A 13,271-nucleotide genomic window follows, 5' to 3' on the forward strand; every position below is an offset into this window, starting at 1 on the left:
GCTGTAGGCTTCCTCCCTTACAGTTAGTTTACGGCTGGCATGGAGGATAGGATGTTCCTCATTATCGTCGCCGACCTGACTAAGTACCACGTCCACACCCCTGTCGCTTGCGTCGCACTGAACTGTGAATTCCATTGTGTAGTCTGGCGCGCGAGGCACAGGACGAGAAACCAATAGCGTTTTCAAACCTTGGAAAGCGTTCTCTTTGTCCTTATGCCAGTGCACGTTACTCGGTGGTCCCTTTCGGAGGGCGTCCGTTAAAGGACTTGCTATTAGCGAATAATTCGGAATGTACCGTAGATAGTACCCCACAAGTCCCGAAAATGAACGAATGCCTGTTTTCGTGCGCGGCTGTGAAAAATCTCCAATCGTAGCTGTTTTCAGCTCGGCCGGCGGTCTCGTGCTCTGGCCGACAACATGGCCCAGATAAGTAACCCGCGAGCAGCCAAACCTACACTTTTCCGCCTTCATCCTTAAGCCTGTTTCCCACAACTGCGAGAACACCTGTTTGAGGTGCGATACGTGCCGTTCCCAGCTGTCCGAAAAAATTGCTACATCATCAAGATATGGCAAGGCGAACTCCTGCAAGTCTTTTAGGACAATATCCATTAACTTAGAGAAGCTAAACGGCGCGTTCTTCAGCCCAAAGCTGAGGACGAGAGGGCCAAAAGTGCCTACAGGTGAGATAAATGCGGCATAGCGGCTGGTACTTTCTGAAAGGGGAACTTGCCAGTATCCCCGAACGAGATTTATAGTTGAAATGTATTTAGCAGCGCTAACTCTTTCGATTCGTTCCTCAATGTTGGGGATTGGGTACAGCTGATCCCTAGTGATGGCATTTAACTTCCTGTAATCAACACACGGACGCGGGTCCTTGTTAGGGGTTTCTACAAGTGTTAGCGGTGACGTGTAGTCACTCTCAGCGGGCTCAGTCAATAACTGCCAACTCTAGCATGCGCTCTATATCTGCCTCCATAATTTCTCTCTGTCGTGGAAACACCCTGTAAGGCTTTGATCTTACGGGTTCGGTTGATGTCAGCTCTATTTCATGCGTTATTAGTTCGGTTCTACCTGACCGATCGCTGAATCGGTCGAGATATTCCCCTAACAGCCCTTTTAACTCATCTATCTGCTCGGGTCTAAGAGCGTGCGAACTTACCGAATGTTTTACCACTTCTTCTAGGCTGATTTCAGAGTTGGAGGTCGCCCTATACTCATTAAACTCGGTACTAGTGCCATCCTGCTACTTGATGATACAGTTAACGACTCCGCTCCGCTCTGCGTACGGCTTCATCAAATTGCTGTGGTATATCCTCACCTCGTTCCTGCAACCGGACATTTTGAGACCATAGTTAATATCTGTAAGTTTTTGCAACACTTTAACGGGTCCGTCCCAGTGAACTTCAAGCTTGTTCTTTCTTGAAGGTTTTAGGATCATTACCTGGTCTCCGGCGTTAAACGTTCGAAGCCTCGCATTCTTGTCGTAATAGAATTTGGCGTTCTTTTGAGCTATTCCCATGTTCTTTCCGACTAGTTCTTGGGTTGCGCTTAGCCGTTCCAGCAAATTTAGCACGTATTCAACCACTGTTGGACTCTCCCCTCCCAGGCGGCACGTCAGGTCGGGCCAACGTTGGAAACATATTGGCACTTCCTGGCCCAATGACGGCCCAAGATTAACAGCGTGGTTCCAATATTGGCAGTGCCATTCTGAATCCTGGCCCAATGATGGCCTAAGGTTAACAGCGTAGCGCGAATATTGGCTGTGCCATTCTGATAGAGATCCAACGTTGGCCCACAATACACAGTCAGTAAACAATATTGGCTGTGCCATTCTGATAGAGATCCAATGTTGGCCCACATTACACAGTGAGTAAACAATATTGGCACTGCCGTTCAACAAGGCGGGAATTATTGGACCGACTTTCGAACGGATTTGCCAATATGGGTTAATAGTTGGCTTTCATTGGAGGACATTGGCCCGTAATAAGCCAATTTTCCCATTGTCGGTTTTTAGTGCTCTACGACTTGCTGATATTGAATAACGTGTTTTGAAAACTAATGCACTGATCACAGGCACACTGCGCAGGAACCAGAAATATGCTCTCCCGTGTCAACTCCATGCATGGTACACCGCCATTTTTGTACTTCGCGTTCAGCGAAATGCGCCCCCTAAAGAGAAAAGCCAGTGCACCACGTAGCAAGCAGGGGAAGTCGCATAAAATTAGCCGCTGCTTCATTGATCGTGCATGTGAACATGAGCTTTCCATAAGAAGCAATGGTATTGCGAATTTGTCTGCGCATTGTATATTTTGCATGTACGCTCCGCGGCTTTGGATGATCAGGATTCCGAGGGGAATCGATCATTACAGTGCCACAGAGTTGATGGAACCGTTTTATATTGCATCGAGATGGAGCGCATATGTATTAGTGAAACTTTTGCTTGTTTGTTTAGCATGCATGGCGTGTTGAGGTGACATAATCATCATGCTCCTATTCCAATATATTTGTTTTTTTGTGCATGTTTAGTAAGCTCCTTGTATGAATGCCCCTGACAGAAAAAAAAAATTATTGCACGTTTTGGCTTTTCCTCTTGTCTTTGCCTGTAGTTGGCACGGCGCATTCCGGATTTTTTTTTTCCGCCTAACTTTTCGTCCTTAAGCCCCCACTCGCCTCTCCTCCACACACCCACGTGAGCCTGTTCAAAGCTATCAGCCAAGCACTCAGGCAGCTATAAGCTGCTGTGTCGAATTGGCTGCTCTCGGAATACAGGGAAAAGCAGTGGGGTCACTATTGTCCTCCTTGTCTCCCTCCGTCGCTGCCGCCGAAGGAACGCGGTCGGGCTAGGTCCAGTTGGGGAAAGTGGCGTTTACACCGTTTTCTTCATTCACCCTTTCCTTTCACTCTTTCCTTCCATGCATCGCTAGCACGCCGACTGGGTGCAACACCGCCTGAGTGCTTGCCGTGTTGTCCGTGTTTGTCAGCGCACTCCTATCGTGAAAAATGCTCGCTTGCGGTCGTCATTCCTACTGAGAAGCCTGCATCTTGAAATACACAGCAAAGTGGCCACGAATTTTCGTGAGTGTTAGAATTAATATAGGCGAAACAACAACCAGAAAAAAAGTCGGCGCTCGTGGCCACCGTCTTCGATGTGGGATGAACTCGGATACACATCGCATGGAGCATTAATCTTACAATGGTGAGTGCATTTGTTTTGCGCATGTTATAAGTTTTATAAGGAGCAATATCACCCAAGCAATATCACGCGGTATATATATTGCTGAAACAGGCCTGGCTAATGTAGAGTGCCTGTAATTACATAGCTCTTTTTATTTGCAGCCTTTGAATAGTGCCCGGAGTAGAACCACGTGTAAATCTCTGTGAATTTCACCCAAATTCCAGGACTATGATTTTATCAAGCCACCCGCGCGGCCTGATCCTGCTAGTGATACCGAGGAACCACGCTTCTTCTCACTGTTCTAGGTCAAGCATCATTTCCAGCCGACAGTATTTCTTTCTTTTCGTATAATAAATGCCTCTTTTACTAGTGTTTCCTGACGGAACTTCTCGGTTTCCACATTAAAAATTTCGCACGAAGATCGCATTGTGTCTACGCAGTCTGAAACTAAGCTTTTAGTGCTGTAGCAGGTTTTGCTGCAATTTTTCAATTATAAAGTGCTACGCTGACTAGGTGTGGGCTGTAAACAAGGCGGACGGATCCTGTGCATTTTATGTCTGTTCTAAATATTACGTTGCACCTTGTACAAGATATGCCATATATGTCGAAATATTAAGAAGTGTTACCTGACAAATCTCTTGCAAGAAAGTTTCTTGATTCACCCCTTCGAACTCTCTGATCAGACTTATAATATTGTTGCAGTATGGCGATTTTTCAAATGAAAACGCTGCCACATACATTTGTCATACCAACATCTCTGATAATGTTTCTTTTTATTTTACAGTGCAAGCATTTCCTCCAAGTAATGGTGAAGTCGCTATGGGATAGGGTAGCAATATCAACGAAACCACGGCGTTATCGTGGTCCTCGTGGGGCCTGATCAGCCCGCCGAAATCCAAGCACTGACCAACCTGCCTACCGACGTCAGCTCCCTGCCCTGAAACCCCTGGCCAGCCCACCGTCCTCGGCACCTTGCCCAATTCCTATCCTGAGGGCAGTGCCTGTAAATAAACTGTTTGAAGATAACCGAGCGTCACCCATCTAGGTCCACGGAAAATGCCTGTTTGCGAAAATTTATTCGCAAATAAATTGTCATAAACGTCAATTTCAGTATTCTTTTATTATTATTTGCAAGCATATATGACTTCTGCTTCTTGACATCTTTTTGTCGAGCTTTCCTAGCTACTATTGAGGAAGACGGTAAGGGGACAATTGCTACAAAAAATGCCGCTAGCAAAATGTTTGCGGTAAGAATGTGTGCGTGCTCTAAAGCCAGCATATCTAGAATATTCGTCATGCAAAGGGCATTGGCTCAAAGCTGGCATTAATAATGGAACGATATGGCTCAACACTGGTCCTACGCTGGCAGCACGATGGCTGCTGCATTGGCATAACATTGGTCCAATCTTGGCTTTAACGCTGGTCCTACGATGGCTGCTGCATTGGCATAACATTGGTCCAATCTTGGCTTTAACGCTGGTCCTACGCTGGCAGCACAATGGCTGCTGCATTGGCATAACATTGGTCCAATCTTGGCTTTAACGCTGGGCCAACATTGGATTGGGTTGCACTTTGCCAATATGCCAACATTGGTCCAACATTGGTACCAATTTCTGCCAGCATTGGGCCATTGTTGGACCAATGCTGGTGTGCTGCCTGGGCTCTTTCCTCCCACATCTCTCTTAACATTCTCAGTGGAGAACGGAGTGTCCTCCCATACACTAGTTATGCTGGCGAGAACCCTGTAGCCTCATGTGGAACCGTTTGCAAAGCAAACAAAGTTGCCGGCAGACAGTTCTCCCAGTCTTCCTTGTGCTCGTAACAGAGCGCACGCAAAACTCGCTTAAGCACCGAATGCCACCTCTCTACACTGTTTGGCTGAAGGTGATAGACAGAACTGTGTATTAACTTTACCCCGCACTTTTGCAAGAATGTGGAAGTCAGTGCGCTCGTGAATACTGACCCTTGATCTGCCTGAATTTCGGCTGGAAAACCAACTCGTGCAAACACTATCAAAAGCGCGTCTACTACTTCAGTGGAACTGAGCTCTTTCAAATGGATTGCTTCTGGAAACTTGGTAGCCGGACACAGCATGGTAAACAAGTATCTGTAATAACCCGACTTTGTCTTTCGCAGAGGCCCTACCGTGTCTATCACAAGTCGTCTGAAAGGTTCTGTTATTAAGGGCACTACCTTTAGTGGAGCTTTCCATGTTTCTCCTGGTTTACCCGAGCGCTGGCAGACGTCGCATGATCTTACAAAGTTTTCTACGTCTTTGAAGAAGCCGGGCAAGTAGTTGATTGATTGATTGAAAACTTTGTTATTCCACTGAGCTGGGGTGCCCGCTTCTTAACCTACACATAGGTAGGGGGGGGGAGGACGAAGCAGTCCCCGCGCGTTGAGAACGGTGAGTCTTCACGGCCTCAACGGCCAGGCGGATTGCTCGACGCTGGTCGTTTTCAGCCTCGCTCTGGAGCAAGGCCTCCCAGGCTTCTCTACTGTCAATGTTTTCCTTGGCCCCTGGGGAGCCAGCAGACTCCCATATTATATGGTCTAGTGCACCTTTTTGCTTACAAATTTTGCAGAGGGCGTCGTTATAGTCCCTCGTCTGTGTTAAGTAGATCCAATGTGGTGATGTGTAATTGTTTCCCTGGAGGGCCAGGCAAGTAGTATTCCATAATCAATCTTTCCTTTGATTTGTTTATGCCTAGGTGGCCAGACCACCCACTTCCATAACAGAGACTCAAAAGGTCCTCCCTGTACTTATTAGGTACGACTAACTGATCTAAAATCCTACCCTTTTGGTCTCTGTAGTGCCGATACAACAATCCTCCTCTCTCTTGTATCGTCACGTTGCGCCTAACAATGCCTTCTTTAGCTGTGTGATGCAATTTAGCTAAGCTGTCATCATTCATTTGCTCGGCTGCCAGTGACATCTCTGTCCACACGTAAGAGCTGATCAAAGTTCTTTGAGGCCGGTGATAGTAACGACCCTGTGTCGCATGCGAGTGCGTCAGCTGGCTCTTCCTGCATGCGTGAACTTTGACACCCTAGTGATATGCTCTCATTGAGCTGGTCAGCTGGCAGTGTTTCCTCAACCATTTTTTTTTGTCCCTCGAGCCTAGCTCGGATTCGGTTACTGAAGTTACCTCTTTTACTACTTCCGCTGGAGCAGCTTTTGCATTTTCAGCCGAAAGCGACGCGATTTTACGAGCTTGGCCTCGCGTCAACGCCTGTACTACCTCTCCCAGTTTAAGCCCTTTGTCACGCAGTAACTGATCCGACCGATTCGAAAAAAATGTAAGGGTACTGCAGCGACAAAAATTTGGAAACTGCAGCCTCGGTCACGAGCTCCCCGAACGGTCCACTGATTTTCACTTTGGCCATGGGCAGACATACGCTGTGTTCTCCTACCACCTGTTTGATCCATGCTACTTCTCCAGTGAAGCCATCTACCGTCACGTAAGACGGATGGACAATGTCCGTAGTGGCGGCACTGTACCCCAGCACCCGACATGGTTTGCCATTAACTTGCAGGTCGTGAAGATATGGGCTTAAAAGTTCCATATTCTCGTCTTTTTTATCCACGTAGGAGAAAACTACGCTAGGCTTCCCGCAGTTTACTGCGATATGTCCGAGTCTGTGACACTTATAGCAGCGGATCGGTCGAAAAGATTCGAACTTTCTTTTCTGCTCTTTTTGTACGGCTTCCCCGTTTGACTTCTCGCTCTTTTCTGAGGGCTTTTCCTCCACGTCTACAGGCTCAAGTCGTCTAGTTTGCGAACCCTTCTTGAACGGAAATGGTTTCCGCGGTCCATTTCGACCGTCCCTATTTCCGTCCTCGGCGTTCAGCTTTCTACGCGTTGCGTACTCTTCGGCTAATTAAGCCGCCATTTCCACAGTGTTTACATTTCCTCTGTCTTGCACCCACAGCTTCACAGATTGTGGGATGCTTTTGTAAAACTGCTCTAGACACATGCATTCAACAATCATGTCTCTGCTCTCGTACGCTTCCGTGCTTTTCAACCACTCGACTATAGGTTGGCCTTTAAGCTATATTCAAACTCCGGATATCCTTCGCTATCCTTCTTGCCTGTGCTTCTAAACCTTTGCCGAGAAGCTTCGGCTGAAAGGCGGTACTTCTTCAAAAGACTAGCCTTAACCTTTGCATTATCATATGCATCCTGCGCACTGAGTCTGGCGATTACTTCAGCAGCCTCACACGGCAACATAGACAGCAACCGCTGTGGCCATGTACTCGGACCGAAGTTCATCTTCTCGCAAGTCCTTTCAAAATTTCTTAGGAACAAGCCTATGTCGTTCCCGACCTCAAATGACTTTAACAGCCTGTCCATGCGGTATGATTCTCCCTCACTTGATCGTCCCAGAGCCCCTTCACTTCCTTGAGACAACTGCAAACGTTTTCTTTCAAGCTCAAGTTGCATTTTTCTCAACTCGCGTTCCTCTCTGTCCCGTTCTTCTCTTTTCCTAAAAAGTTCTAGCCCAATTTCAATGTCCTCCTCACCGGCCTTTTCGGAAATCAGCTTCAATAATTCCCATTTTAGCATTTCCTTGTGTACCTCTCGGCCCAGTTCCTCACCAACAATCAACAATTCGTCTCTCAGCAGTGTCCTTAGCTCCATGATTGCTGCTTTACTGCCTTGATCCTGCTCGCTAAACCTACCTAGGTAAACACAACCTAGCTAACAATCAAATATGCGGCTTCCCTACTGTTCTAAACAGAACAACCACAAAATGAAGCCTAGAGAGTCAAAGCAAGAACCAAGCACTCACTGCAGGCACAGCACCACGTCGCAAAGTCCGTCTCACCGCTGTCAGCCAGTTGTAATGGTTGGGGTCGGGCATGAAATAGATGGTAGCTGGCCCATGCCGTCGTCCAACTCATCCACGCTGAGGACGTTGTTGAAGGGAGAGACTTGTTCTCATCGAGAATGAGGAATATGGGATTTATTTACTGTATCTACATGAGAACGTCACAGTTCACCAGCCTAGCATGATTGAAAGTGAATGCACACTGAACAGCCGACAACGGCTGCTTAAATACACTCTGTCCTTTCTAGATCCCTAGGTGAGGAAAAACGGCCGTTCAACCTTCGACCAGTGCGGAGCGTCCAAAATCATCGTAGCCGACCCGCCTTTGAGGGGGATGGTTTACACACTCACTTCCGCACAGGTTTCACTGACCACACCAAGGTGAGAGGGTTTTCGCAGACACGGGTCTTGCCCTGAGCAGGCGCCTCTTGGTCCCAGAGTTGATCCCGCAGACAGTGGCCGCCGCGTCTGTCCATTGACTGGCGACTTCTAAGACCCGTGAGACGGCGCCGCAAAACACCTCTTTCCAGAAGTTCTTCCGCTCCAAACAAACCGTGACGGTGACGGCGAATCCACTAACAATACTTGGTCTGCCGACTGCGTCTACTCATCCCGGCGCCGCTCGCTTGGGGACGCGGCGTACTGTCGTCCTTACAAAGCAAGTTGCCGCAGCAGACATGCCGGCGCCAACGGGTTGTTGACGAGGCGCATTCTTGTTTTCACAAAACGAGTCATCCGCACCAATCCCTTTCCCAGACCCACCAACACTTATGGCGCCACCTTCAGGCCCATACCTATCTTACTCCCGCATGTCTTGCCCTCTTCCACCCCGGGACGCACTCGCCGGCTTGCCGCTTATGTGACGGCTCCCGCGCCGATTATGCTCACGTCCTGTTCTCCTGCCCGGCACACTTGCCCCCTGCCTCTTGGCGCCTAAGCAATCCGCAGCAGTGGGAGGCTGCTTTGTCCAGCACCGAGCCGGATATCCAACTCCGGCTGGTGAACTGGGCGGAGGACGTCGCGACTAGGCATGGCCTGGACGCCATAACCGGCAGCCTGAAATCCGCCCACAACGCTGCTTTTTAATTTTTTTAATTTGTTTTTACTTTTGGCCTTCTCATCAATAAGTTTTTCACCACCACCACCATCGCAGCGGGCCGGGCAGAGTTCGACGGTCGCTTTCCCGAAGTTCGCCAGCCCCCGCAGGCCGATCGTAACAACGCGCAGGCAACACATCTCACTCGATGATCACAGCACTCGCTGTCAAAATGCTGGCGTGATGAAGAGCGCTGGAAGCGAGAAGCGAACGCTTCATTTTGCATCTGTTTCACTGCGAAAACATCTTTCACGGCCAAATAAATGAAAGCAGTCTTGAAAGTACTGGTAACCTCAATTGCACTATTGAGGTTCCTAGTGTGTCAGAAAGAGTAGCCCGAATCAATCAATGTAGCTGTTGGAGAAGCCAGACCCCCCATTACCAGGGCTTCAAGTGGCTTTCTGTAGATTTCTTTCAGCGGCTTTCTTTTTTACTTCTTTGAGCCCTCCCTGACCACAACAACAGCTGGGAGAGTGCGGTCTAGATAACACAGCGGAACAAAACACGGAGACTAACGCATTCCTGCACACACGACGCCTTTGCCTCGGTGCGAGACCATGCGAGACCTACGAGGCAGCAAACGCATTAGCACACACCACCATAACTAAACCGCCGTTGTGCCCCGAAAGCATAGCCACTAGAGCGAAAAAAATACCGCGTGACTTCTTCCACACTTTTCTCCTCAGTTTTTTCCTTCCCCCATGCGTTTTCCAGACAGCTCGAGACGCGTTCCATTACTTAACCTCGAAGCTGTCTCGGCTGTCTCCTTGGCTGTCTACGTAGATTGTCTCCGACTCTCAAACTAAAGGTATTGCTCAAGCCACGGCCGGACTCGACTCACTCGTTCCTCCGCGCGCGGAGGAGAGAGTCGAGTCGGGCCGTGCTCAAACCAAGCTCAGCCTAAAGCCCCTCCACAGCCCTCCATCCACGCACCACCGCCGCAGCTCAGCCTGCTGCCATCTGGCACTGGGGCTGAAGTCCCTAGATATTTTTTGAAATCCAGGGACTTAACCAGGGCTAGCTGGGACACTCGGGCCACATTCACTGATAACAGTACGTGGCCGCTTAGATTGAATCGTCAGTAATGTAGGCTGCTAGAAAACCCCTGGGCCTAGGGAATTGACAGCTTGATCACTTACGAACGTTAACGTTCACCCTCTCGTGTCTCGTCACACTGGAATCTGAAGTCAAAGGCCGTTGGTTTAAATTGTAGTCGCGTTCGCGCGCATTTTCCCGTAACGTTTTTTCTCTCTTATCATTTCTTTTAAATCCCGTGTAGAAAAAGTACAGACGCGGACTTGATTATATATTTATTATGCAACATCACAGTTGAATATTAAAACAATATAAAATATATAGAAATGCGAAAATAAAACATTTTTCGCCTATGTTCTACGTTGCGCGAACAGGCGCTATGAAAATCGTAGGTCGGAAACATTGAGAACGCCTCTGGTAGCTTGGGCTTGGCCGTAGAGGTGTTCTGTGGCTTGGCTTGGGAGGCTTGGTATTCGACGTGGAAATTGCCTTTGTGAGTGCCGTAGGTTGAACGGTTTTATTCCTATGTTATCACCAAGCATGATCTCTGTCTACACATCCCGCTGCATAGGCGGATGAGTCGTGCCAGAGTGCGTAGTTTGGCGTGTAGAGATAGTAGCGTCCTCGCGCTGGTCGTCAGCTAGCCGGTGTTGCACCAACAGGCTTCACGTGCACGGTTTGTGCATTACGTGTAATAAGATGTTGCCACCTCCTTGTATTTATTTTTATTGTCTTCTTTTCACGGCAGTCACAGAACGACGTTGCTGTGGTTGACAATAATGCAATACTGTTGGCAATAATGTTCACCGCTTTACGTTAGGCTTCTATTCGCCGCTGGTCTGGCAGGTCGTCCCTGTAGCGTCGATGTGGCGCGATATCTGCGCACGCTGTGATACATCAACACGACAAAAATCACCAGGAGATCAGCCTTTTCTATTTGTTTGCCGAGCAATATGCAGCTGACTTGCGTGCGTTATTTTGCTACTGAAATTCCTCATAAGGTAGCACGAGTTCATGTGCTGTCTTGTTGTGGTCCAACACCGGCTGCGCTTGGATCGATCGGCTGTTGCTGCTGCATCAATGCAGCACAGGGGAGCCTGAGGTTGCTCGCGGTGATAGTTTGTGTTTGTCGTCATTTTCGTGCTTGTGATCTGCTAAAGAAACGTGGTTGCACGGTGTAGTAGTAGGTGCCTGGATTCTGCAGCGCTAGAGAGTTTTGGGTACTGTGATGCGAAGGCAGTCATTCATCAGTGATATGGAGTGCGCGCACTTGGTTGTGTGCCTTTCTTTGTGCAAATTTTCTTAGTATTGGTGACTTCGCAATCGAACTTTTCTCGTTGCTGTCCATGGAAGAAACGATAAAGGGACAGAAAAAAGCCTAGCGACTTGACTTTCTGTGGCTTTGAAATATGCAATGACACCAGCTTTAACTTTAGGTGCCCATATTTTTAATGAAGCTGGCAATACCTTTGTGCGTCTTTGCACATACGCTTCTTATTTATTTTTGCACATATATATTTGGAGAAACTGGCTTTTCATTTTGCCTTCGAAACGCACTAAAGTGCATAAATATACGGTGCATAAATATTGTACAAGCTGCAAATTGTGAGTGTTGTATACAGAACTCCTGTACTATGCTAACTATACACATTTTTTGTTAGTGCATTTGTTGCGCACTCTGCATTGGAGCATTGGCCAAGGCTTTCTGCTGAGTATCTACTGAAGTTCGTGCATGCCATGGTAACTCATTGATGGGTTGAAGTTTTGCTGCATCTTAGAAAGTGCCATCAGGGGCTGCTTGCATGGAGCTTTTCACTTGCGGGTACACTTGCCACCCGGCAAGAACGCTTTGCTGAAGTGACTAAATAGCTGCACAGTAAGTGGCTAGGTCGAAGGAGTGACACTTGTGCGAATTTTCTCTGACCATTGCTCTTGATGCCGCATACTGTCTCTTGTGGCAAGCTTTTTTGTCCAAGTGTAAATTTACCTGAGGATAAAATGCCTCCTGCTAGCAGCCCCTGGTTTATCCTCATTTCCCTAATATGCTCTTTGTTGAGCCCTGGGGGTCTTCGGTATGTTTATTCAGTGATGTGACTACACAGATTCATAACATCATGTAGATTTGAATTATTGCTGTGTGCCTTGAATAGGTTGAATGTGGTTAAGGATATCTTAATATGCAACAAGTTGCATTGGGAAAATGAAGAAAACCACTAGTCCAGACAACATGGTTGATGAATTACTATTTTCTTAATAAAAATTCAGAGATATCTTGAGCATAATGGAACACAAAATGAAAAGCAAAGGCTGTTAATGTAGATCGAGAGTTGTAACAGTTTGGGAATATGATGCCAGTGCATATGCAGCATGGTGGAGTACCATTGCATGCATGTGCTCACAGTCTAGGTATAGACATGGTGGGTTGTTGCTGGATCCAAACCCTGAGTTTAGCCACCAAGCCCCTGCATTTGGAACATGGATTAGTGATCTTGCTGCAGTTCCATAGCAGGTGACAAAATACTTGGTTGGGCATCCATTTTGCATGCACAGCATGCAAAATGGATGCCCAATCAGCGTCTCCACCTCCTATCAGTGTTTCAGGCATTCAACTGAAGTGCTGATTAGTGGTGGAGGTGTGTGGATGTGGGCGCCATCTTTGCTATGTTATGCTTGCCAATGAGGCAGGGCACTCAGAGCTAATGTTGCACCAGTATAGGAATTGTGCACTAAAACTTGGCACCCTCCTGGAGTCCATGTGGCAATGGATCTGGGTCACTTGGTATCTGTTGCACCAAATATTCCTTGGTGGCACATGTATGGGTAGAAACTTTCACATGGGCTCCAAGCAAGGGATCAAAGGATAGTGAGACTGGCACTGTTGTTGCTAAGGCATGTGGTAGCTATAATCTTGCTCGCTGCCTTATGTGCACCTTGATTCATGGGATTTCACAGTCTTCAGGCACCCAGAATATACACATGATGGTGCCAGTGTCCGTTGACAACAGTTGACATTCATGTTTGATTCAGTGGTTCAGATGGCTCTTCAACCTTAGCAGAAAGCAGACCATAGCTCCTGTACCATCAGGAGGCTGTTGGTGAAAGCATGCAGAAGTACAGAACACCTATAATACT

General features: G+C 47.8%; 1 protein-coding gene across 3 annotated transcripts in view; it reads left to right on the top strand.

Moving 5' to 3' along the window:
* Positions 1-10,530: 10,530 nt before the first annotated feature.
* The window catches only part of LOC126547179 (cell division cycle and apoptosis regulator protein 1-like), a 261,069-nt gene continuing 258,328 nt past the window's right edge, over positions 10,531-13,271 (top strand). For 2 of the 3 annotated variants that reach the window (XM_050195056.3, XM_055062798.2), the window contains exon 1: positions 10,531-10,632. The gene's annotated coding sequence lies outside the window, so the exon portion shown is untranslated. Of the gene's footprint in view, positions 10,642-13,271 lie in introns of all 3 variants that reach the window. The other variant, XM_055062796.2, reaches the window with a different exon arrangement.

Source organism: Dermacentor andersoni, chromosome 1 (assembly GCF_023375885.2).
Source record: "Dermacentor andersoni chromosome 1, qqDerAnde1_hic_scaffold, whole genome shotgun sequence".
NCBI lineage: Eukaryota > Metazoa > Arthropoda > Arachnida > Ixodida > Ixodidae > Dermacentor > Dermacentor andersoni.